This window comes from Chionomys nivalis, chromosome 20 (genome assembly GCF_950005125.1).
Source record: "Chionomys nivalis chromosome 20, mChiNiv1.1, whole genome shotgun sequence".
Classification (NCBI taxonomy): domain Eukaryota; kingdom Metazoa; phylum Chordata; class Mammalia; order Rodentia; family Cricetidae; genus Chionomys; species Chionomys nivalis.
In genome coordinates, this window is record NC_080105.1 from 9,821,729 (window position 1) to 9,848,006 (window position 26,278).

The 26,278-nt window shown below is 46.6% G+C and overlaps 1 pseudogene; it reads right to left on the reverse strand.

The window, feature by feature from the left end:
• Window positions 1-263: 263 nt before the first annotated feature.
• Window positions 264-10,202, reverse strand: LOC130862951 (harmonin-binding protein USHBP1-like; annotated as a pseudogene).
• Between the last annotated feature and the right edge of the window lie 16,076 nt (window positions 10,203-26,278).

Below are 26,278 nucleotides of genomic sequence, written 5' to 3' on the forward strand. Positions count from 1 at the left end.
GGGATGGGCAGGCAGAGGCAACTCTGAGGGCTTCAAGCACATGAGCTACTTATGAGCAACCATCCCACCCTTTTCTTCCTCTAAATGCAGTCCCAAAGCAGTCTGGGAGTCCTCTTCCCCAGCACACCTGGGAACACCTCTAACCTGAACGCTTCCCATCTCTGTCCTCCTCTGGGAAACTCAGCACCTACTCGGAAGGTGGTCTGGCCACAGGGACAAACGACAGATGGTATGATGTCACAACAGGGCAGTTTACTCATTAAGAGTGTGTATGTGCGCATTACTGTAGAGCCTGTAGCGTTCAGAAGAGGGCGACAGATCCTCCTCCTTGACATTACAGGTACTGGCTGTGGAGAGCAGGAACTGAACCCAGGTCCTCTGCAAGAACCGCTAAGCCATCTCTGCAGCCCATGACAAGACATTCTATGACATGCCTGCCACAGCTGCATGTTACATGCAAGTTTGGTCTGGGTCCTACAGGAAAGTCTGGCCTGGCTGTGGAGTCCCAGGCTTCTCCAGGACTCTGGCGGTGGCTGCCAGCATCATCAGCTCCTCTGCCTGCTGGGCCTGCATCTGAGCAATCTGCTGCTCCAACTTCCGGCACTGTTCTTCCTGCTTCTGGTGGGCTCCTCTGAAGGCCAAGACCAGGGAGCTGCCAGGGGAGGGGAGATTCCTGGCTATGATTCACAGGCCTGTCTAAACTAAAGGCAGAGGCTGTGGGCTTGCTGCTGCCTTTCTGAGAAGAGGGGTTGCTTCTGAGACCCACCTGTGAGCCTTGCACAGCTCTCGGTTCAGCTCTGCACTTTGAGCACATCTGGTCTGGCCCTTCTGAGCCACCTGTTCCAGCTGCTGCCGCAGGGATCCCAGCTGTGCCCGAAGGCCTGCTGTCCTGCAAGGGTGATAGAGACTACCCCAGTCACTCCCAACCCTCTCGCTCTCCTCCCGACACGGCCGCTTACCCCTGACACACACACCTGGCGAGGGATGCCGACAGTTCCTGGGATAAGGTCTCAGAATCCCATGCTCTGCCCATCTGGCCACCGGGGAGGGCAGGAGGGCCTTAAGGGAAGTGGAGAGGAGAGAAGAGACAATGTGTATGCTGTGTTTAGCCCAGGCTGGACATCGAAGGCGCCCTGTTCCCAGTCAGGGCTTTGTTTTGTTCTCTTTAAGTCAGTGTTTCTCTGTGTTGCCCTGGCTGTCCTAGAACTGGATTTGCAGACCAGGCTGGCCTTGAACTCATGGAGACCCGCCTGCCTCTGCCTCCCAAAGGCTAGGATTAAAGGCGTGCACCACCACACCTGGCCAGATTGATTTTTATTATTACACTATTTACTGTATTTATTTACTAATGTTGTATGTGCATGCATACATGTGCCACAGTGTGCATGTGGCGGTCAGAAGACAACTCGTGGGTAGCATCCTCTACCCACTGTGTGGGCCCAAGTGAAGAGGATGGGACACATGTGCCAGCATCTCCATGAGGTCTGGGGCTCCCCCTTGCGAGGATGACTCAGGATGTTTTCCTTTCCTTTGGATACTGTCAGAACCTCACTGCACTTTAAGAACCTAAGTGAAGCAGATTCCTCACCAAGGGCTAAAGCTCCTTGGACCACCCCCCCTCCTCCCTTCAGGGAGCTTGCCTGCCCTGGGATTTTCCTTTCAAATTCTAATAAATTGAGTTTCTTTTAGCTACATTCTTAAATTACTTTTTAATGGAGCTAAGAACACACAAAGGGACCTGATTCCCAGCTCTGCTGAGGCACCCCAAGATTTTCAGTAGTCCCTCTCTCCTGATTTCTAATTATTTGTTGTTATTTAAAAAGTTTCATTGATTTTCATTTTCTGTGTATGGGTGTTTACAAGCCTATGTCTGTGTAGCATGTACCCAAAGTCCAGAACAGGTTGGACACTCTGGATCTAAAGTTACAGACGGTTGTGAACACCGTGTGAGTGCTGAACTCCAGCCTGGGTCCTCTGCAAAAGCAGCCCGAGCTCTTAACTACTGAGCCACCGCTCCATCAGCTCCCCCGCCCCCATTTTTAATACTTAGACCTGCACCCCTGGGAACTGACCTGGGGTCGGCAGCAAGTGCCTTTACCGCTTGTTCTTTGGGCAGAAGGATGCTCAGAGGCGCCCAGTCGGTGGGCACAGTACCTGGTAGTGTTGCTGTTCAACCTCCTGGTCGTCCTCCTCTTTGCTGCTCGGGTCCTCGCTGCTGCCTCCTCTGCTGCCTTCTCCAGCCAGGTGAGTCCACTCCCAGTGAAGCTGCTGCAGTTGCAGCAGGTGGGCGGGGCCCTGGGCCCTCAGCGCCGACTCCCGCAGCTCCAGCCCGCACTTTTCTCGCCTGGACAGCTGCAGCCACAGCACCAAGTCCACCAGACTGTCCTGCAGGGGCCAAGAGTCAGGAGTCAGAGAGCAAAGAGGTTTTCATTTGTGCTAGGCAAGTGCTGTACTACGGAGCCACCCTGCCCCCAGCCCCAGGAACTCATTGCCCTGGGAAGAGGATGTTGGGAACACCTCTTGCAGTGGCTGATCTTGGTTGTCAACTTGATGGGATCTAAAATCACCCCAACCCTGAGGACACACCTGTGAAGAAGTATCTAAGTTAGAGTAGTGGGTGGAGGTGGGGTCCTGGGCTGCATGCATTTCTCTCGTCTCCTAAGTGCAGATGCAAGCAATGTGACCAGCTGCCTCAGGCTCTCGCAGTCACAACTTAATGATGGACTGCACCCTGTCACTGCCAGCCACGCTGAACAGACCTTCTGCTGGAATTGTTCCTGCCAGGGATTTCATCATAGCAACATAAAGGTAACTTACAGAATCTTTTTTTGTTGTTGTTGGTGGTTTTTTTTGTTTCTTTTTTGAGACAGGGTTTCTCTGTAGCTTTGGAGCCTGTCCTGGAACTAGCTCTTGTAGACCAGGCTGGCCTCAAACTCCCAGAGATCCGCCTGCCTCTGCCTCCCGACTGCTGGGATTAAAGGCGTGCACCACCACTGCCTGGCAACTTACAGAATCTTAAGGAAAACCTAATCAGGAGGAGAAACTCCTATGCATCCCTCAAAACCTCAACTCCAGTGCTTGGGAGGCAGAGGGAGAAGGATCTCTGTGAGTTTGAGGCCAGCCTTGTCTATAGAGTGAGTTCCAGGACAGGCTCAAAAGCTAGAGAAAAACCCTGTCTTGGAAAAAATAAACAAACAAACAAACAAACAAAAACCTCCTCAACTCTAATTCTTCATATAAGAAGCCAACTGCCTATTGCTGTGGGATAATGCTTTTGTACACTGTAAAGATCTGTCACTCATATTGGTTTAATAGAACGCTGATTGACCAGTAGCCAGGCAGGAAGTAGAGGCAGGGCAGACTCAGAGGAAGTAAGATGAGAATGCCTCACTGATAAAAGGTACCAAGCCACGTGTCTAAACATAGACAGGAATTATGGGTTAATTTAAATTGTAAGAGCTAGTTCATAATTAACTTTAGCTAAAGGCCAAACAGTTTATAATTAATATAAGCCTCCGTGTTTGTTTGTGACTGAATGAATACAGGACCAGGTGGGACAGCCATCCAAGGGAAACACTGCTTGCCTCTGTTCTCCACTGACATCATCAAGAGTGTGTTGTGACATTGTCAACACATTCCTACCCGAGTAGCCACCAGGTCCTGCTGGATCTGAGACTTCTCTATCCGAGGTAGGGCTGGGCCAGGTTGTATTTCCAGAATGGCCTGCACTGTTGCTTCTGCGTGGGGCATAGTGGGCCAGGGTGTGGTGTCAGGGCTGAGTGCCGGGGGGATCTTCACCAGAGCCCAGTGTTCCCGGAGATGCTGGATATAGCCATGGAGCTGAGCAGCCAGTTCCTGTGGTGTAGGCTTGTCCACACTGCTGCCCTCAGGGCTACAGGAGACAGGAGGGAGATTGTGCTACATAACTGTCCCCACGGGGCAGTCTTCCAGCAGATAATATGGCAGCTGCTGGGGCTCAGTCCACAGAGAGCTTGCCCAGCATGCATGTGGCTCCATCCCGGCTCTCAGGAGGTGGAGGCAGGAGGGTCAGATACATAGCAAGGTGGTGGAACCTAGATGGTAGGAAGACCACCAGGGGAGTTTGTATGTAATTATGTGGTATGCACAGTCCGTACTGGACACTGAGGCTGCACGGACAGCTGAGACGCTCTCTGCAGTGAGTTCACAGGTACCGCGACAGACGGCAGAATAAAGGGCATTGCTCACCCTGCCAGGCCCCCACAGGGCTTTACAGTGCCTCCTTGATTTAGGGCTACACCATGCCTGGGCAATTCCTGCTCTCTGCTTCCTGTTGCCATGATGGATTGACACTTCTGAAGTCAAAATCCAAAATTTAATAATTTTTCTTTTCACTGATTTTTCCCTCCAGCTTTAGAGGTTGAAACCAGGGTCTATGCATCTATGTGAGACTACGTGGTGATTTGCTTGTATGTTTGGTGTTGTATTTATTTATTTGAGACAGAATCTCACTGTGTAGACCAGTATGGCCTAGAACTTGCTATGTAGACCAGGCTGACCTTGAGCTCCTCAAACTCTGCCTCCTGAGTGCTGGGATCAAAGGTTTGTGTCGCCACACTTGGTGTCACTGAATGGCCTATTCCAGTCAGGCCCCATGACAGGGACATTACATCCCCATATGCAGCAGGCTCTGGGACATGCACCCCATAGTTCAGCGTAGCTCTTGTGCTTCCTGAGGGTACCTGGGCCAAGGTATCTCTCCATCCATAGCAGCTTCCTTCTCCACCAGCAGACTAGATGCCTCTGTCTCTGCAGCCTGCAGGTCACTCTTGGTGGCTCCAGCTCCAGCAGTCCTCAGAGTGAGCAGCACTCCATTTGCCTCCTCACAATCCTCGCTGTGGGACAGGATCTGAGTGTTTCAGCACTCAGTCCCAGCCCAGCAAGAGGTAGGCTGAGCTCTATGGATTCAAAGCCAGGCTGGGCCACATAGCAAGTTCCAGGCCAACCAGGTCAACTATACAGTGAGACCCCATCTCAAATAAAAATACCACAAACCACTAAAAGACAGCCCCCACCCTACATACTTTATGGGTCAGAACAAGACCTCATGGTAAGGCCCTGTGCCTTCTGAAGGCCCTATGTCCCTCTTTACATAGGCTCATCTTGGGATGCAGCCCCGCCCCACTCCCAGCCACCACCGTCATTGGCAGTAGGCACAGACCTGTATTGCAGGGCCAGGCACAGGGCTGTGGTCTCAGCCTCCTGCTGGCCCAGCTGCATACTAAGGCTCTCACAGCAGCCCTTGTGACCCTGGACCACAGCCAGCAGGAGGCGGTTGAAGCACTTCAACTTCTCAATGCTTCTGCCTCCAAAGAAGAGCAACAGTGAAGATGAGTGAGACCCCAATCAGCCAGAGCCCAGTTTCCTCCCCTCCATCTCTCTCACAACCCAGGGGCAGGAGGCATGGTGTCCTTAAAAGCTCAGCAGCTGTGACTCAAGTCACTCACCCTTGGAGCTGTCCTATCTGGTCTTCCATGAGGTGCATCTCAGGGGCTGAAGGCTGTGTGGAAAGGCACCCAAAGATGTGGGTGTTGGAGTCACTCCGGAGGCATTGGAGAAGAGGGTGAGCCAAGGGGGAGTCCTGCCAGGAGGACATGACTTGATTTACTCATCATCCTCTGTTTTGGCAGGGCTGGGGGGTAGAACCAGGGCCTTGGAACATGCTATATACCTGCTGCATCACTGAGACACAACTTCAGCTTTGGTTTGTGTCTTACATGTATGTTAGTGCACACATGTGGGATGTATGCATGTGTGTGCCATGATACATGAATCAATGTCCAAGGACAACTGTGGAAGCCAGTTCTCTGTTTCTACTCAGGGAGTTCCAGGAATTGAATCCAGCTCATCAGACTTGGCAGCAGGTACTCTTTCCAGCTGAGCTATCTCACCAATGCTTATTGTTTTATCTGGAGACAGGGTCTCTCTACAGTTATTGGTCATGATCCTTTTGTCTCAGGCCCCTAAGCAGAAAATTAGTGATTTAAGCTTCTTCTTTTTTACTTTAATTTTAAGTGTATGGATGTTTGTCTGCAAGTCTGTCTGTCTACCATGTGCCTGTGGAGCTCTGAAGAGGGTATCAGATCCCTGGAACTAGAGTTACAGATCTTTGTGAGATGTGGGTGCTGGGCACTGGACCTGGTTCTCTGTGAAAGCAACTAGCACCCCTATCCAATGAATCATCTCTCCAGGCCCTGTTTAGGATTTTTCAGATACTATGTGTTGTATTAACAGTTTTCTCTGAGATAGAAACATTCTAAACTCCTTAAGCAGGGAAGTAAACAACTCCAAACAGCTTCAGGAAGTCCCTGAAACTGAGAAGATTCACTAGGATCCTCCCTGTTGGGGTAAGAAAAGTTCTTCTGAGACCAGCTGATTATAGTTGCAATGATGACTAGAGATCAGGCCAGATGCCAGAAAAGGTTTAGACCAGAGTCACTTGGATGGGACACTCTCCAATGTGCTGAGCTGCCTTCAGGCTGTGAATTGCACTCCAGGCTCTCAGCTTTGTGAGCTGTCAGCCATGCTGGTGTGGGCTTTGGTGATGCAGCTGTCTTTGAGTCATTTCTGCTCATGTATGTAACCCCTCACTCATGATCCTATATGTAAACTCATTGGTGGACTAAGTTGGACTTTGGTGGTGTCTGTACTCTCGTGTGTCATGGCTGCCTACCTGGGATGAGCTGATGTGTACAGTATCTCCCCAGGAAAAGTTTTGTCACACACCACTAGGGAAGCCATAAAGTGCACATTGAAACTTACCTGACACTGGAAAAGCAGAGGACATTACCACCTAGACTCTGGAGACTTCAAAGACTTCAGACTCACCTGAGGTGCCCAGGGCTGCCCTTCTACCCCAGAACTGCTGGAGTTGCTGCTGTTTGTACACCCTGCTCTGAGGAGGGGGGTGGGCAGGGAAGCCTCCAGCTGCATCAGGGAATCCTCCAGTTCTGCATCTGCCAGTGATGGAGGATCAGACTGTGGCTTCACCTACAGACAGTTCTGTCAGCAGCAGGAACCCAGCCAAGCCCTGTCCATATGACGTGAGACAGGTCCCCAACTGCCACTCAACACTTACCCCCCCCCAACCTGGGGACTGCAGCTACTAGCAGGGGGTGGGGGAGGGAGGGACAGCTCCACTTTTTTTTAGGATTTATTTATTTTTATTATTTTATGTACATCAGTGTTTTGCCTGCATGCATGTCAGTGTGAGGGTTTTGGGTTGCTGGGAAGTGGAGTTACAGGCAGTTTTGAGCTGTCAAGTGGGTTCTGGGACCTGAACGTGGATCCTCTGGAAAAGCAGCCACTGCTCTTTTTTCGTTTCTAAATTTTTAAGAGACTCAGTGTTTCTCTGTGTTGTCTTGATCTCCCCAACTCAAGCCACCCTTCTGCCTCAGTCTCCCATGTAGCTGGAATTTCTCTCTCTCTCTCTCTCTCTCTCTCTCTCTCCTTTCTTTTCTTCTTTCTTTCTTTCTTTCTTTTTTTTTTTTTGCTTCTTTGTTTTTTCGAGACAGGGTTTCTCTGTAGCTTTGGAGCCTGTCCTGGAACTAGTTCTTGAAGGCCAGGTTGGCCTCGAACTCACAGAGATCCGCCTGCCTCTGCCTCCCCATTGCTGGGATTAAAGTCGTGCACCTTGTGTGCAGCTGGAATTTCAACTGTGCACTGTGGAAGGAGAATTTCATTTCTGTGTGGGTAAGAGGAGTCTCAGCAAACTAAGAGTGGAGGAGTCTAGGCAGGGCTTTGTGCCTGTCCAGCCTGTTTTCCTTCTCTTTTGAGACAATGTTTACTTATCTTGTCCAAGCTACTGTTAAATTGTGATTCTCCTGTCTCAGCCTCTGAAGTTCTTAGCATTGCAGGCTTGTTCCACTATAGATGGGATTGACATTTCCCATCATCTGCCCCTTTCAGGTCCCCTTCACCACTTCTCTGCTGTCACCCCACCCCCACCATCAGGGGCGTGGTCTACCACCAGACTGTTCCTCCCACAGTCAGCAGATGGCGCAACGAAGCACTGCAGCGGGTCCAGTTCCCCTCGGGACGCAGAACCCTCTGTGGTCCCACCACACACAAAGCACAGCGGTAAATCCTGCTCCACCGCCACATCCTGAATACTGTGGTGGTCCCCCACTTGCCGCCATCTCCCCGACTCTATCCCAGCCACAGTGACCTCAGGATCTGCTGGTTCTGTCACTGTGACATCAGCTACAGTCATTTGGGAAGAGGAAACTAAAAGTTGAGAAAACGTTTCCCTCAGATAGACCTGCGGACATTTCCTTGATGACTAAGGTGGGAGAGCCTAGCTCACTGTGGGTGGGGCCATACCTGGGCTGGTGGTCCTGGATTCTATAAGAAAGCAGGCTGAGCAAGCCAGGAAGCAGCACCCTCCATGGCCTCTGCATCAGCTCCTGCCTCCAGCTCCCTGCCTTGAGCTCCCATTCCAGCTTCCCTCAGAGTTTTAAGATGAGAACAATAACAACAACAAACTTCTTCCTCCCTAGTTGCTTTTAGTTGTGGTGTTTTATCACAAATAGAAACACTAAAACAGGATTATTCGGTGGTGTGTGTGTGTGTGTGTGTGTGTGTGTGCAGTACCCAAGGCCTCATACTCTTCAGGCAAGGCCTCTATTGCCAACGTACTCAGAACCTTAAAAAGAAAAAAAAAAAAAACAAGCAGGCTGGCCTTCAACTCAATCTACATTGGAGAATTTGACCTTGGTTATGGCTGAGCAGTCTTTCACTTGAGATTGTCTCTCCTCAGCTTCTAGAACGCTGAGATCATGGGGTGCACCCTACCTGGCTTCCTTCTGACCTTCAGTCTGGGCCTCGAGACCCCTCTTTTAATTTGCTGTCTTCCTTGGTCCCTTCTCTGGCATGGTTTTCATCGCTCCACATCGGTTTGTTGACTGAACAAGTGTGTTTGGGAGGCAGGATCTGCCTGTCCCCAGTCAAATGCTCACCTGTCTCTGCAGGGTCTCCTTCTCTGCCCGGGCATCCTTCAGGGAAGATTGAGCACAAACCAACTCCTCCTCCCGGATGCCCAGGGCCAGCTGCAGCCAGGTGTTCCTCTCTATGAGGCGAGCTGCCTCCTGCTGTCCAGACCCAGCATCTTCCTGACCACCAAAGGACCCAGGTGTCCCCTGGCCACTGTCTTCTCCTTCCACTGGCCTTGCAAAGCTTAGGGAGTAGTGGCGCCAGGCGGCCACAGTGGCCTCAAGGGAGCTCAGCCTGCTCTGCAGGGTCTGGAACATGCTGGCTACTGACGTCTCAGCAGGGCCAGTATCCGGGGTGGCTGCCTGCGGGCTCTGGGGGCTTTCCACCTCAGCCTTGCATCCTTCTTCTGGCTTCAAGGCTAGGGCCCCATGGGATCCCACACAATAATCATCCTCAGGCCTGTGAAGACAACCGGGACCCCAACTACCTGAGGCTCAGCAGGGGCTTTGGGGCTAGATCTCAGAGTCCCTGGGAAGGGTGAGCAGGCAGTGAGCTGCATGGCTGAGGAGGAAAGGGAAGGGAAGGGAGGGGATGGAGGAGAGGAGGCAAGAGGAAGCTAAGGCAGATGTGTGGGGGGCGGCAGCTTTGTGAGGGGCACCTGCTGGAATAGAAGCACTAAATTCATCCTACCGGCTCCCGGGTCTCTGCAGGTCAGGACTAAGGAGTTCCGGAAGGAGCTCGAGTTTGGCCTCGAATCTCCCACTGGTGGTCTCTGCCTCCTCTGAACTCTAAGTCACTGGGTCCAGCTCCCCCTGCAAATGACACCCCATCCTGCAGGCTCTCAGCCACTGGGTCCAGCTCCCCCTGCAAATGACACCCCATCCCGAAGGCTCTCAGCCCTCAGGTCCAGCTCCCCCTGCAAATGACACTCCATCCCGAAGGCTCTCAGCCCTCAGGTCCAGCTCCCCCTGAGAATGACACCCCATCCCGCAGGCTCTCAGCCACTGGGTCCAGCTCTCCCTATAAATGACACCCCATTCTGCAGGCTCTTTGCTGTCAGGTCCAACTCCCCCTAAGAATGACTGCTCACCACCACAGTAGGTTCTAAGTGAAGCAGGCTCACTCCTGGGCTCCGGGATCCATGGAATTGGGCACAGCAGGAAGAGGAGCACACTTACGGGTGGAGGATGCCTCCCTCAGCGACTTCGGGGCCATGTGGCCCGGGCACTCATGGCTTCTTCCACCCCTGATCATGGCCTGCTCTCAGATTCCCTTTGTCGGCCTGGATCCTTGGTCCCCCCCCCCCCCGTAGGAGTTTTGGGTCAACTGCATCGATTGAACACATTTGAATATTTGACTGCCTCACCTGATGGCACCCACTCTTGTCCATTTGCCCCAACCTCTCGCCCTCTTTTCTACCTGACAATCCTTTTCTCTCAGCTGCCTGAAGGCATCGCTCTTATCTGTGCCCCCTCTCCCCTATGGAGGCATGGGATAGGGATCCCAAGAATCTGTTTTCTTCCCAGGACTCTCCTAGCACCAAACTCCCTCTCGTGTGTGTGTGTGTGTGTGTGTGTGTGTGTGTGTATGTGTGTCCACCCTCCGCTCTGCTCCAGGGCACCCTGGGAAAGGCCTGAGCCCCTGGGCGCATCTCAGGTCACCCTGGCTACTAAGGCTGCACTGGCCAAGGCTGGTCTGGTTCCGGGCTGAGAAACAGGAAGGCCCCTGCCCTGGTCACGTGGACAGTTATTGTCTTGTTTCCTTCTCCAGGATGTCAGCTTCCTACAGAACGGGGACAGGGTGGGATAGGGGGACTCTTGTCCCACTCCAAGATAACAGCTACCCCCGTATTCCAAACCTTTGGTCCCTCCATTTCCTCAGGTTTTCTGTGTCCCCATGTTCAGCGGGGCTCACTCCACTGTAATATCTTTTTATTATTATTATTTTTATTTATTTATTTTATTTTATTTTTGGTTTTTTGAGATAGGGTTTCTCTGTGGTTTTGTAGCCTGTCCTGGAACTAGCTCTTGTAGACCAGGCTGGTCTCGAACTCACAGAGATCTGCCTGCCCCTGCCTCCCGAGTGCTGGGATTAAAGGCGTGCGCCACCACCGCCTGGCTTATTATTATTTTTATGTGTTTCTAAAACAAAAACCCTGTAGGAGTGGGCTCCAGCATTGAAATAATGTCTTTCATTCCTTTGCTTTTTTCATTTGTGTTTGTGGTGGGTAAGCTGCATGCTCTTTTCCTTCTACCATGCAGGTCCCCGGGATAGAGTCAGGTCTTCGGGTTTGGGGTGCCTGCCTCTGTTCACCACGCTACAATGTTTCTCTTCAACAAGAAGGTCCGCTCTTCCCACAGAGCCCTACTTGTCTGCATCAGAAGGCTCCGGTGGGACATTGAGCCTGTCCACAGTGTGTCTGCTGGCTTTTCTTTTTACTTTTTGTTTCCATTTTGGTTTATAGAAGAGTCTCGTATGGTGCGCGATAACTTGAGCTCCCGATCTTCATCTTCTGACCTCTGGGGTGCTGGAATGACAGGTGTGCACTATCAGCCCCCATCGCGATAGTATTGGATGAGTGTCAACATATGTAAAATAAGAACAAAAATAAGCCCGGTGGTGGTGGCACTCGCCTTTAATACCAGCACTTAGGGGCCAGAGAGCACTTGGGAGTTTAAGATCAGCCTGGTCTAAAAAGAGAGTTCCAGAACAGCTAAGACAGAGAAGCCCTGCCTCAAAAAAAAAAAAAATCAATCAATAAATAGGTGGATAGATATAGATAAATAAACAAACAAACAAGCAGAAATAAATAGTTGAGAGAGCCTTTGGCAAACCCAAGCCAAACCCTATCCTGTCAATCATCAATCAGCCCCACCCAGGTCAGTTTCCTGCCCTATCACAGCAGCATCTTTGACAACTGTTGTCTGCTGAATCCAGAACTACAAGCTCCCCCCAATCTTGCTTAAGTCAACTCTGGACCACACCCATTCCCAATAGTACCCTATCTCAGTCCCACTCCTGCCGGTTATACTCTAATTTATATCTCCGGGATCGCCTCAGCCTATCAGCATCCAGGTCCTGAGGTTCCTGGAACTACATTTCCCAGAAGGCGTCACCGCAACTCCGCACAAACTTCCGGTCAGGAAGATGCTAGCTCTCTAGAACCCTGTGACTGACTGGCTGCGGTACCTAGGCTGCAGAGTGGAACCTGGCTGTGTGACCGAGCGCGAGCTTTGTGTCGCTGTGATCAAACTTCGATCCGGCTTGCTGCAGCTCTAGGTTCGTTCTGCTTGAGGAGCTGGGGTCTGTGGAGTCCCGAGTCGGAGACATCGCAAGAAACGTGCATCTATTGCGCAGTAGGCGACTTGGATGGGCGTCTGCCTCCCACAGACCTGACCACCCAAGTCCGCGCCAAGCTCTCGTGCACGATCCAGTCACTCACGCGCTGTAGCCTCAGGCGACAGAAACCCAGACACAAGCTCGCCAAAGCCAGCAAGGCAAGTGGGGCGCTCAGGAAAGGCTTCAGGCACAGCTGGATCCAGGCGCCCAGAAGTGGCTTAGGCGGTCAGCCAGGCGTCTCTTCGCGCAGGCGCCGCCCCAGGGGGAAAAGGGGGCATGAAAAGCCTTCAACTGTATGTTCTCAGCTTGGCAAACCCATTAGGTCTCTTTTCCTTTTCTGTCTCTTGGAACTCTCAAGTGTGGGAGCCACTGAAGGCCTTACTGGGTCAAATACCCATCTCTGAGTATTGCCGGTGACCAGGCAGCTGTGTTTATTGGCCCAGTGAAGGGCAGAGACAGTGTTTGCCCTGTTACAAGAGGTGTAAAGCTAAGATTGGGGCACAGTTCATTTGATGGAGTGCTGTGGCTCTGGGTGGAGTGCTTACCCAGCACGCATGAGGCCCTAGGCACCACATACACCGGGTGCTGCAATCTCAACATGCAGAAGGTCGATGCCAAGGGCCAGGGTTACCACGTCACTCGAAGCCATGTATGTTATGTATGTGAGTTAGCGGCCAGCCTGGGCTACACGAAACTGTGTCACAAACAAAAAAGAAGGCAAATGAAAAAGCTGTTATTCTCCTGTGGGCGGTTCCTGGCCTCACTCTTTTATTTATTGAGCTCTACATTTTTCTCTGCTTTCCTCCCTGTCTCTCCCTTCCCTCTTTCAACCCTCCCCCCAAGGTCCCCATGCTCCCAATTTACTCAGGAGATCTTGTCTTTTTATACTTTCTACTTCCCATGTAGATTAGATATATGTAAGTCTCTCTTAGCGTCCTCATTGTTGTCTAAGGTCTCTGGGATTGTGGTTTGTAGGAAGGCTTTCTTTGCTTTATATTTAAAAACCACCTATGAATGACTATATGTGATAGTTGTCTTTCTGTGTCTGGGTTACCTCACTCAAAATAATGTTTTCTAGCTCCATCCATTTTCCTGCAAAATTCAAGCTGTCGTTATTTTTTTCTGCTGTGTAGTACTCCATTGTGTAAATGTACCACATTTTCCTTATCCATTTTTCGATCAAGGGACATTTAGGTTCTTTCCAGGTTCTGGGTGTGACAAACAAAGCTGCTATGAACATAGTTGAGCACATGTCCTTGTGGCATATTTGAGCATCCTTTGGATATATACCCAAAAGTGGTATTACTGGGTCTTGGGGAAGGTTGTTTCCTAATTTTCTGAGAAATCACCCCACTAGCCGGGCGATGGTGGCACACGCCTTTAATACCAGCACTTGGGAGGCAGAGGCAGGCGGATCTCTGTGAGTTCGAGACCAGCCTGGTCTACAGAGCTAATTCCAGGACAGGCTCCAAACCCACAGAGAAACCCTGTCTCCAAAAACCAAAAAAAAAAAAAAATCACCACACTGACATCCAAAGAGCCTGTACCAGCTTGCATTCCCACCAGCAATGCAGAAGTGTTCTCTTTTCCCCACAACCTCTCCAGCATGAGCTGTCATCTGTGTTTTGGATCTTGACCATTCTTACAGGTGTGAGATGGAATCTCAGAGTTATTTTGATTTGCATTTCTCTGATGACTAAGGATGTTGAACATTTCCTTAAGTGTCTTTCAGCCATTTTAGATTCCTCTGTTGAGAGTTCTCTGTTTAGGTCTGTACTCCATTTTTTTTTAATGGATTATGTGTTCTTTTGGTGTTCAATTTCTTGAGTTCTTTGTATATTTTGGAGAACAGACCTCTGTCTGATGTGGGGTGGTGAAGATCTTTTCCCATTCTGTAGGCTGTCGTTTTGTCTTATTGGCCGTGTCCTTTGCTTTACAGAAGCTTTTCAGTTTCAGGAGGTCCCATTTATCAATCGTTTCTCTCAGTGTCTGTGCTGCTGGGGTTCTATTTAGGAAGTGGTCTCCTGTGCCAATGCATTCGAGTGTACTTCCCACTTTCTCTTCTACAAGGTTCAGTGTGGCTGGCTTTATGTTGAGGTCTTTGATCCATTTAGACTTGGGTTTTGTGTATGGTGATAGATATGGATCTATTTTCATTCTTCTACATGTTGATATTCAGTTATGCCAGTACCACTTGTTAAATATGCTTTCTTTTTTTCCATTTGATATTTTTTTGCTTCCTTGTCAAAAATCAGGTGTTCGAAGATGTGTGGATTGATATCCGGGTCTTCTATTTGGTTCCATTGATCCTCCTGTCTGTTTTTATGCCAATACCAGGCAGTTTTCAGTAGAGTTTGAAGCCAGGTATTGTGATGCCTCCAGAAGTTCTTTTATTGTACAGGATTTTTGCTTTTCCATATGAAGTTGAGTACTGTTCTTTCGAGGTCTGTGAAGAATTTTGCTGGGATTTTGACGGGCATTGCATTGAATCTGTCTTGGCCTCACTCATGAGGGAGCCGTTTTGCAATGAGATTCCCACGGAGCAAGGGGCTCATAGCTCAGCTTCTGGCTTTAGTAACCAGTTGCTTTCAAAAACTCTTTTTTTATTTTTTTTATTTTTTTATTCTTTTTTAATTAATATTTCCACCTGCTCCCCATTTCCCATTTCCCTCCCCACCTCCCAAATATTGCCCCCTCCCCCCACTCCCCTCCCCCTATCCCCACTCCTCTTCTCCACCCCCCACACCATTCCCCCTCCCTTTCGATACTGAAGAGCAGTCCAAATTCCCTGCACAGCGGGAAGACCAAGGTCTTGTATCTACGTCCAGGAAGGTGAGCATCTAAACAGGCTAAGCTCCCACAAAGCCAGTTCATGTATTAGGATCGAAACCTAGTGCCATTGTCCTTGGCTTCTCATCAGCCTTCATTGTCTGCCATGATCAGAGAGTCCAGTTTCAACCCATGCTTATTCAGTCCCAGACCAGCTGGCCTTTGTGGGCTCCCAATAAATCAGATCCACTGTCACAGTGGGTGGGTGCATCCCTCGTGGTCCTGATTTCCTTGCTCATGTTCTCCCTCCTTCTGCTCCTCATTTGGACCTTAAGAGCTCAGACCGTTGCTCCAAATTGAGTCTCTGTCTCTACCTCGATCCATCGCCAGATGAAGGGTCTAAGGTGATATGTAAGACATTCATCAGTATAGGATAGGATCATTTCAGGTTCCCTCTGCTCAGTTGCCCAAGGTACCAGCTGGGGACATCTCCCTGGACACCTGTGAGCCCCTCTAGAGTCAAGTCTCTTGCCAACCCTAAGATGGCTCCCTTAGTTAGGATATATACTTCGCTGCTCCCGTATCCATCCTTCCTATATCCCAACCGTCCCAATCCCCCAAGCTACTCCCATCCTCCCCTTCTCATGTTTCTCATCACATTTCCCCTTTGCTCCTTGCCACCTCACCCGCAAGTTCCCAGTTTTTGCCCGGCAATCTTGTCTATTTCCCCTCTCCAGGCGGATGAGTATACGATTTTCTTTGGGTTCACTTTCTTATTTAGCTTCTCTAGGATCACAAATTATATGTTCACTGTCCTTTATTTATGGCTAGAAACCGTTTATGAGTGAGTACATCCCATGTTCCTCTTTTTGGGTCTGGGATACCTCACTCAGGATAGTGTTTTCTATTTCCATCCATTTGCACGCAATTCGAGAAGTCATTGTTTTTTACCGCTGAGTAGTACTCTAATATGTATATATTCCACACTTTCTTCATCCATTCCTCCATTGAAGGGCATCTAGGTTGTTTCCAGGTTCTGACTATTACAAACAATGCTGCTATGAACATAGTTGAACAGGTACTTTTGTCATTTGATGGGGCATCTCTTGGGTATATTCCCAATAGTGGTATTACTGGATCTTGGGGTAGGTTGATCCCAAATTTCCTGAGAAATCGCCACACTGATTTCCAAAGTGGTTGCACAAGTTTGCATTCCCACCAGCAATGAATGAGTGTGCCCCTTTCTCCACAACCTCTCCAGGAAAGGCTATCATTGGTGTTTTTGATTTTAGCCATTCTGACAGGTGTAAGACGGTATCTCAAAGTTGTTTTTTAAAAAAAAGAAAAAGAAAAGAAAAATAACAGTAATTTACAGACACTCTTCATTAATATCTCTTAATATCAGTGGACTCAATTCACCCATGCAAAGACCCAGGCTAGGAGAATGTATATGAAAGCAAGATCCATACTTCTGTATACAAGAAACACACTTCAACGTCAAAGACAGACATTACCTCAGTGTAAAGGTTTGGGAAAAGATTTTCCAATCAAGTGCACCTAAGAAACAAGCTGGTATACCTCCACCAATATCTAACAAAATAGATTTCAAACTAATACCAATCAGAAGAGATGGAGGAGGACATTTTATTCTCATAACAGGACCAATTCATCAAGGTGAAATCTCAGTCCTGAATACCTATGCCCCAAATACAAGAGAACCCATATTTGTAAAAGAAACATGACTAAATCTTGTAGAATTTGACCCTGGGTTGTCTCAAGATTGTAGATACAGCGAGGACAACATTCAGCCCATCCTTTAACCAGATTGGGTTCTATAGCTATGTTCAAGACAATAATAATGTCTTATAAATTGAATATAAGCATTTATTGAAAGAAACACAAAAGTGACATACAAGAACATGCCACAAAACAAAAAAAAAAGCAAAACTTGAGCTAAAATACCTCTTTTTTTTTCTTCCTGAGACTCTCTCACAGTTTCCCAAGGCATGAATCAGTATGAACCATTTTGACTGTATTTTGACACTTTGAATATTAAGTATGTCCACTGTTGCTTCTGGGAGTTTAGTATGGCCTGGCCACAGATAACACAAGGAAAATATGTGTTGGCTATTATCCACTACCAGCCCAGCTGTCAGAATAGAAAACAGAGTATACAAATATTCATTGGATTGACAATTTTGTGTGATTAACATTCCTAGTTTCCCCAGTTCTATCTGTGAACATGTGAACCTTTTGACTCCCTACAAATTATAACATTTGTACCTTTACTTTCGTACCTCCAACTCTCCTATATACCACACATCCCAGTTCTCCTTCAACTGTGTCCTTTTTTCATGTATTGTTATTTTTTTTAATATTTTAAATATTTATATGATTTATTATAATTTTTTAATTATTTATTTTTATTCTTTTTTAATTAAAATTTCTACCTGCTCCCCATTTCCCATTTCCCTCCCCCTTCTCCCACATATTGCCCCCTTCCCCCACTCCCCTCCCCCTATCCCCACTCCTCTTCTCCTCCTCCCACTCCATTCCCCCTCCCTCTCGATACTGAAGAGCAGTCCAAATTCTGTGCCCTGAGGGAAGACCAAGGTCCTCCCACTTCTATCTAGGTCCAGGAAGGTGAGCTTCCAAACAGGCTAAGCTCCCACAAAGCCAGTTCATGTATTCGGATCAAAACCTAGTGCCATTGTCCTTGGCTTCTCATCAGCCTTCATTGTCTGCCATGTTCACAGAGTCCAGTTTCAACCCATGCTTATTCAGTCCCAGTCTAGCTGGCCTTGGTGGGCTCCCAATAGAGCAGTTCCACTGTCACAGTGGGTGGGTGACCCCTCGTGGTCCCGACTTCCTTGCTCATGTTCTCCCTCCTTCTGCTCCTCATTTGGACCTTAAGAGCTCAGACCGTTGCTCCAAATTGAGTCTCTGTCTCTATCTCGATCTATCGCCAGATGAAGGTTCTAAGGTGATATGCAAGATATTCATCAGTATAGGATAAGGTCATTTCACGTTCCCTCTCCTCAGTTACCCAAGGTACCAGCTGGGGACATCTCCCTGGACACCTGCGAACCCCTCTAGAGTCAAGTCTCTTGCCAATCCTAAGATGGCTCCCTTAGTTAGGATATATATTTCGCTGCTCCTGTATCCACCCTTCCTATATTCCAACCATCCCAATCCCCCAAGCTACTCCCATCCTCCCCTTCTCACGTTTCTACCCCATTTCCCCTTAGCCCCATGCCACCTCACCCTCAAGTTCCCAGTTTTTGCCCGGCAATCTTGTTTACTTCCCCTATCCAGGCAGATGACTATACGATTCTTTGGGTTCACTTTCTTATTTAGCTTCTCTAGGATAACAAATTATATGTTCACTGTCCTTTATTTATGGCTAGAAAACAATTATGAGTGAGTACATCCCATGTTCTTCTTTTTGGGTCTGGATTACCTCACTCAGGATAGTGTTTTCTATTTCCATCTTTTTGCATGCAAAATTCGAGAAGTCATTGTTTTTTACCGCTGAGTAGTACTCTAATATGTATATATTCCACACTTTCTTCATCCATTCCTCCATTGAAGGGCATCTAGGTTGTTTCCAGGTTCTGGCTATTACAAACAATGCTGCTATGAACATTGTTGAAAAAATACTTTTGTCATATAATAGGGTATCTCTTGGGTATATTCCCAAGAGTGGTATTACTGGATCTTTGGGTAGGTTGATCCCAAATTTCCTGAGAAATTGCCACACTGAATTCCAAAGTGGTTGCACAAGTTTGCATTCCCACCAGCAATGGATGAGTGTGCTCCTTACTCCACAACCTCTCCAGCAAACACTATCATTGGTGTTTTAGATTTTAGCCATTCTGACAGGTGTAAGATGGTATCTCAAAGTTGTTTTAATTTGAAATTCCCTTATCACTAAGGAGGTTTAGCATGACCTTAAGTGTCTTTTGGCCATTTGAATTTCTTCTGTTGAGAATTCTCTGTTCAGTTCAGTGTCCCATTTTTAATTGGGTTAATTAGCATTTTAAAGTCTAGTTTCTTGAGTTCTTTATATATTTGGAAGATCAGAACTTTGTTTGTTGCAGAGTTGGTGAAGATCTTCTCCCAGTCAGTGGGTTGCCTTTTTGTCTTAGTGACAGTGTCCTTTGCTTTACAGAACCTTCTCAGTTTCAGGAGGTCCCCCTTATTCATTGTTGTCCTTAATGTCTGTGCTGATGGGGATGTACGTAGGAAGTGATCTCCTGTACCCATATGTTGTAGAGTACTTCCCACTTTTTCTTCTATCAGGTTCAGTGTGTTCAGACTGATATTGAGGTCTTTAATCCATTTGGACTTGTGTTTTGTGCATGGCGATAGATATGGATCTATTTTCATTCTTCTACACATTGACAATCAGTTCTGCCAGCACCATTTGTTGGAGATGCCTTCTTTCTTCCATTGAATACTTTTAGCACCTTTATCAAAAATCAGGTGTTCATAGGTTTGTGGGTTAAAATCCGGGTCTTCTACTCGATTCCATTGATCGACTTCTCTGTTTTTATGCAAATACCAAGCTGTTATCAATACTGAATCTCTGTAATAGAGTTTGAAGTCAGGGATGGTAATGCCTCCCGAAGTTCCTTTATTGTATAAGATTGTTTGGATATCCTGAGTTTTTTGTTTTTCCATATAAAGTTGATTAATGTCCTCTCAAGATCTGTGAAGAATTTTGATGGGATTTTAATGGGGATTGCATTGAATCTATAAATTGCCCTTCGTAGAATTGCCATTTTTACTATGTTGATCATTCCAATCCAAGAGCAAGGGAGATCCTTTCATTTTCTGGTATCCTCTTCAGTTTCTTTCTTCAATGTCTTAAGGTTCTTGTCAAATAGATCTTTCACATCCTTGGTCAGAGTAACCCCAAGATATTTTATGCTATTTGTGGCTATTGTGAAAGGTAATGATTCTCTGATTTCCCTCTCTGCTTCCTTATCCTTTGTGTATAGGAGGGCAACTGATTTTTTGGAATTGATCTTGTATTCTGCCATGCTACTAAAGGTGTTTATCAGCTGTAGGAGTTCTTTTCTGGAGTTTTTGGGTCGCTTATGTACACTATCATCATATGCAAATAATGAAAGTTTAACTTTTTCCTTTCCAATTTGAATCCCTTTGATCCCCTTATATTGTCTCATTACTATCGCTAGAACTTCAAGCACTATATTGAAGAGGTATGGAGAGAATGGACAGCCGTGTCGTGTTCCTGATTTTAGTGGGATGGCTTTGAGTTTCACTCCATTTAATTTGATGTTTGCTGTCGGTTTGCTATAAATAGCTTTTATTATGATTAGGTATGACCCTTGTATCCCTAATCTCTCTAAGACCTTTATCATAAAGGGATGTTGAATTTTGTCAAACGCTTTTTCAGCATCTAATGAAATGATCATATGTTTTTTTCTTTCAGTTTATTTATATGATGGATTATATTGATAGATTTATGTATATTGAACCAGCTCTGCATTCCTGGGATGAAGCCTACTTGATCATAAAGGATAATTTTTCTAATGTGTTCTTGGATTTGGTTTGCCGGTATTTTATTGAGGATTTTCACATCGATGTTCATAAGTGAGATTGGCCTGTAGTTCTCTTTCTTGGTTGGGTCTTTGTGTGGTTTTGGTATCAGAGTAACTCCAGCTTCATAAAAAGAATTTGGCAATGATTTCTCTGTTTCAACATTGTGAAATACATTAAGGAGTATAGGTATTAGGTCTTCTTGGAAGTTGTGATAGAATTCTGCATTGAAGCCGTCTGGACCTGGACTTTTTTTGGTAGGGAGGTTTTTTTATAACAATTTCTAATTCTTCGCAACTAACAGGTCTATTTAAATTGTTCACCTCGTCCTGGTTTAACTTTGGTATGTGGTACTTATCTAAAAAAGTGTCCATTTCTTTTACATTTTCCAATTTTGTGGCATACAGGCTTTTGTAGTAAGATCTAATGATTTTCTTAATTTCCTCTCTGTCTGTAGTTATGTCTCCCTTTTCGTTTCTGATCTTGTTAATTTGCGTATTCTCTCTCCACCCTTTGATTAGTTTAGATAGAGGTTTATCAATCTTGTTGATTTTCTCCAAGAACAAGCTTTTTGTTTCATTGATTCTTTGGATTGTTTTCTGTGTTTCTATTTTGTTGATTTCAGCCCTCAGTTTAATTATTTCCAGTCTTCTATTCCTCCTAGATGAGTCTGCTTCTTTTTTTCCAGAGCTTTCAGGTGGGCTATTAAGTCTCCAATGTGTGCTTTTTCCGTTTTCTTTAAGTGGGCACTTAGGGCTATGAACTTTCCTCTTAGGATTGCTTTCATAGTGTCCCATAGGTTTGAGTATGTTGAGTCTTCGTTTTCATTGAATTCAACAAAGACTGAGTGGGTAGCCTTAGTGTAGGAGCAGGAAGCTGTTCCTCAGCAAAGGACCTTGCAGACAAGGCAGGCTTGGGGGGGTGGTCATGTGTAGGAAAGAAAGCCCTGCAGCAGGAGCTGGGGGATTGGGGTTTGTGCTCTCTTCTGGAACAGTCCGCCCCTGGATAGCACACACTCACCTGTCCAGATGGAACTGCTCAGCACCTAAACAGGGACACCTGGTAGCCCAATGAGCCAGGGACAAAAGGAAGAATGTGGCAGGCAGGGCGGGGTCCAGAAGGGCACAGAACACCCTGCAGCCCGAGTTGAAGGTGCCCTTTCTCCCTTGCGAGGGAACTTGAGGCCTGCCTGGTAGGCAGGCACTCACCGCTCTGCGTGGGTAGCCTTAGTATAGGAGCTGGAAAATTGTTCTTGAGTAGAGGACTTAGCAGTCAGCAGGGCAAGCTTGGGTGGGGGAGCTGGTGGGCTGGATCATGTGTAAGAAAAGGGGCCCTGCAGCACGAGCTGGGGGAGGGGGTTTGTGCTCTCTTCCAGGACAGTCTGCCCCTGGATAGCACACACTCACCCATCCAGATGGAACTCCTCAGCCAAGGGGGAAGTATTTAAACTTAAAATTTTTAGTCAACTCATCATCCAGGGAAGTCCGGGAAGGAATTCTGAGCAGAAACCTGGAAGCCAAAATTGATACAGGGGTCATAGAGAAGTGTTTCTTACTAGCTTGTTTGATTATTATTTGCTCAGCCTGTTTCCTTAGATAGAGCACCACCAATCAAGGGGTGACACCACCCACAATGCCCTAGATCCTCCTACCTTAATTACTAAACAAGAAAATGAGCAACAGGGTTTTTTGTTTTGTTTTGTTTTGTGTTTTGCTTTTTGCAGGCTAACATGGTGGGTATATTTTTCTCAGTTGAGGTTCCTTCTTCATAACTGTAGCTTGTATCAAGTTGACATAAAACTAGCCATCATAGTTTTTTACTCAAGAAACCCAGGGCACCAGGAGCTTATCTAGTATCAATTAATTAATGAGTCAAAATTTCCCAATGCTTAATAGCTTATTTAAAAGAAAGTTTGCATTAAAATATTACTGCCAACTTAGACTCTATCAAAGACTGATCTGATGATGTCTTATTTCTGCTCTAGAGGCATAGAGAGAGGTATATTCCTTAAATCTATCTCAACATGACAGATACTTTTGTGTATGGAATGGTCATAACCTATATATCTCTTCCCCAATGTATATGCCTGTTTTCAGGTATGACATCAAATGAATTAAGTATTATTTTTAGGATCTTCTAAAATTTATCACAAAGAAGGATTATATGTGTTGGTGTCTATGTTCTTCATGAGATCTTTGCTTATTAGCATTGATTTATGACTGATGTCAATAAGACGGTGCCCTCTCCATTTTTATTTCTTTTTTTATTCTTTTTTAATTAAAATTTCCAACTGCTCCCCGTTTCCCATTTCCCTCCCCCTCCTCCCACATATTGCCCCCTCGCCCCGCTCCCCTCCCCCTATCCCCACTCCTCTTCTCCTCCCCCTAGTCCACTCCCCCTCCCTCTCGATACTGAAGAGCAGTCCAAATTCCCTGCTCTACAGGAAGACCAAGGTCCTCCCACTTCTATCTAGGTCCAGGAAGGTGAGCATCCAAACAGGGTACGCTCCCACAAAGCCAGTTCATGTATTAGGATCGAAACCTAGTGCCATTGTCCTTGGCTTCTCATCAGGCTTCATTTTCCGCCTTGTTCAGAGAGTCCAGTTTCAACCCATGCTTATTTAGTCCCAGTCCAGCTGGCCTTGGAGAGCTCCCAATAGATCAGTTCCACTGTCACTGTAGGTGGGTGCACGCCTCGTGGTCCTGATTTCCTTGGTCATGTTCTCCCTCCTTCTGCTCCTCATTTGGACCTTAAGACCTCAGACGGTTGATCCAAATTGGGTCTCTGTCTCTCTCTCGATCCATCGCCAGATGAAAGTTCCTGTGCCATTCTCCTTGGCCTCTCGTCAGCTCTCATTGTCCACCACATTCAGAGAGTCCGGTTTTGCCCCATGTTTTTTTCAGTAGCAGTCCAGCTGGCCTTGGTGAGCTCCCAATAGATCGGCCCCCCTGTCTCAGTGGTTGGGTGCACCCCTCATGGTCCTGACTTCCTTGTTCATGTTCTCTCTCCTTCTGCTCCTCATTATAACCTGGGGAGCTCAGTCCGGTGCTCCAGTGTGGGTCTCTGTCTCTATCTCCATCCATTGCTAGATGAAGGTTCTATGGCGATATGCAAGATATTCATCAGTATGATTATAGGATAGGTTAATTTCAGGTTCCCTATCCTCAGGTGCCCCAATGAACTAACTGGGGACATTGCCCTGGGCATCTGGTAGCCATTCCAGGTTCAAGTCTCTTGCCAACCCTTAGGTGGCTCCCTTAACTAAGGTATGAGTTTCCCTGCTCTCCAATCCAACCTTCCTTTAACCCCAATCACCCGATACCCCCAGTTCCCCTCATCCTCTCCTTCACACTTTTCTCTCCCCATCACCCCTCATCCCCATCCCACCCCACCCCCCAAGATTCCAATTATTTGCCCATCAATCTTGTTTATTTCCCATAGCTGGGAGGATATCTATATGTTTTTCCTTGGGTTTACCCTCTTGTTTAGCTTCTTTAGGATCACAAATTGTAGACTCAGTGGCCCCTATCCATGGCTAGAAACCAATTATGAGTGAGTACATCCCATGATCTTCTTTTTGGGTCTGGGTTACCTCACTCAGGATCGTATTTTCTATTTCCATCCATTTGCATGCAAAATTCGAGAAGTCATTGTTTTTTACCGCAGAGTAGTACTCTAATGTATATATATTCCACACTTTCTTCATCCATTCTTCTATTGAAGGGCATCTAGGTTGCTTCCAGGTTCTGGCTATTACAAATAATGCTGCTATGAACATAGTTGGACAAATGCTTTTGTCATATGATAGGGCATCTCTTGGGTATATTCCCAAGAGTGCTATTGCTGGGTCCAGGGGTAGGTTGATCCCAATTTTTCTGAGAAACCGCCACACTGATTACCAAAGTGGTTGCACAAGTTTGCAGTCCCACCAGCAATGGATGAGGGTACCCCTTTCTCCACAACCCTCCAGCAAAGGCTATCCTTGGTGTTTTTGATTTTAGCCATTCTGACAGGTGTAAGATGATATCTCAAAGTTGTTTTGATTTGCATTTCTCTGATCGCTAAGGAGGTTGAGCATGACCTTAAGTATCTTTTGGCCATTTTAACTTCTTCTGTTGAGAATTCTCTGTTCAGTTCAGTGCTCCATGTTTTAATTGGGTTAATTATCCTTTTAAAGTCTAGTTTCTTGAGTTCTTTATATATTTTGGAGATCAGACCTCTGTCTGTTGCGGGGTTGGTGAAGATCTTCTCCCAGTCAGTAGGCTGCCTTTTTGTCTTAATGACAGTGTCCTTTGCTTTACAGAAGCTTCTCAGTTTCAGGAGGTCCCAGTTATTCAATGTTGCCCTTAATGTCTGTGCTGCTGGGGTTATACATAGGAAGCGATCTCCTGTGCCCATATGTTGTAGGGTACTTCCCATTTTCTCTTCTATCAGGTTCAGTGTGTTCAGATTGATATTGAGGTCTTTGATCCATTTGGACTTGAGTTTTGTGCATGGTGATAGATATGGGTCTATTTTCTTTCTTCTACAGGTTGACATCCAATTGTGCCAGCACCATTTGTTGAAGATGCTTTCTTTCTTCCATTGTATACTTTTAGCTCCTTTATCGAAAATTAGTTGTTCATACGTTTGTGGGTTAAAATCCGGGTCTTCTATACGATTCCATTGGTCGACTGCTCTGTTTTTATGCCAGTACCACGCTGTTTTCATTACTGTAGCTCTGTAATAGAGTTTGAAGTCAGGGATGGTAATGCCTCCAGAAGTTCCTTTATTGTATAAGATTGTTTTGGCTATCCTGGGTTTTTTGTTTCTCCATATAAAGTTGATTATTGTCCTTTCAAGATCTGTGAAGAATTTTGATGGGATTTTAATGGGGATTGCATTGAATCTATAAATTGCCCTTGGTAGAATTGCCATTTTTACTATGTTGATCCTCCCAATCCAGGAGCAAGGGAGATCCTTCCATTTTCTGGTATCCTCTTCAATTTCTTTCTTCAATGCCTTAAAGTTTTTGTCAAATAGATCTTTCACTTCCTTGGTTAGAGTTACCCCAAGATATGTTATGCTTTTTGTGGCTATCGTGAAAGGTGATGATTCTCTTATTTCCCTCTCTGCTTCCATATCCTTTGTGTATAAGAGGGCGACTGATTTTTTGGAGTTGATCTTGTATCCTGCCACATTACTAAAGGCGTTTATCAGCTCTAGGAGTCCTTTGGAGGAGTTTTTGGGGTCGCTCATGTACACTATCATATCATCTGCAAATAATGCAAGTTTAACTTCTTCCTTTCCAATTTGAATCCCCTTTATCCCCTTATGTTGTCTTATTGCTATTGCTAAAACTTCGAGAACTATATTGAAGAGGTATGGAGAGAGTGGACAGCCTTGGCGTGTTCCTGATTTTAGTGGGATGGCTTTAAGTTTCTCTCCATTGAATTTGATATTAGCTGTCGGCTTGCTGTATATAGCTTTAATTAAATTTAGGTATGACCCTTGTATCCCTAATCTCTCCAACACTTTTATCATAAAGGGATGTTGAATTTTGTCAAATGCTTTTTCAGCGTCTAATGAAACGATCATATGATTTTTTTTCTTTCAGTTTATTTATATGATGGATTACATTGATAGATTTGCGTAT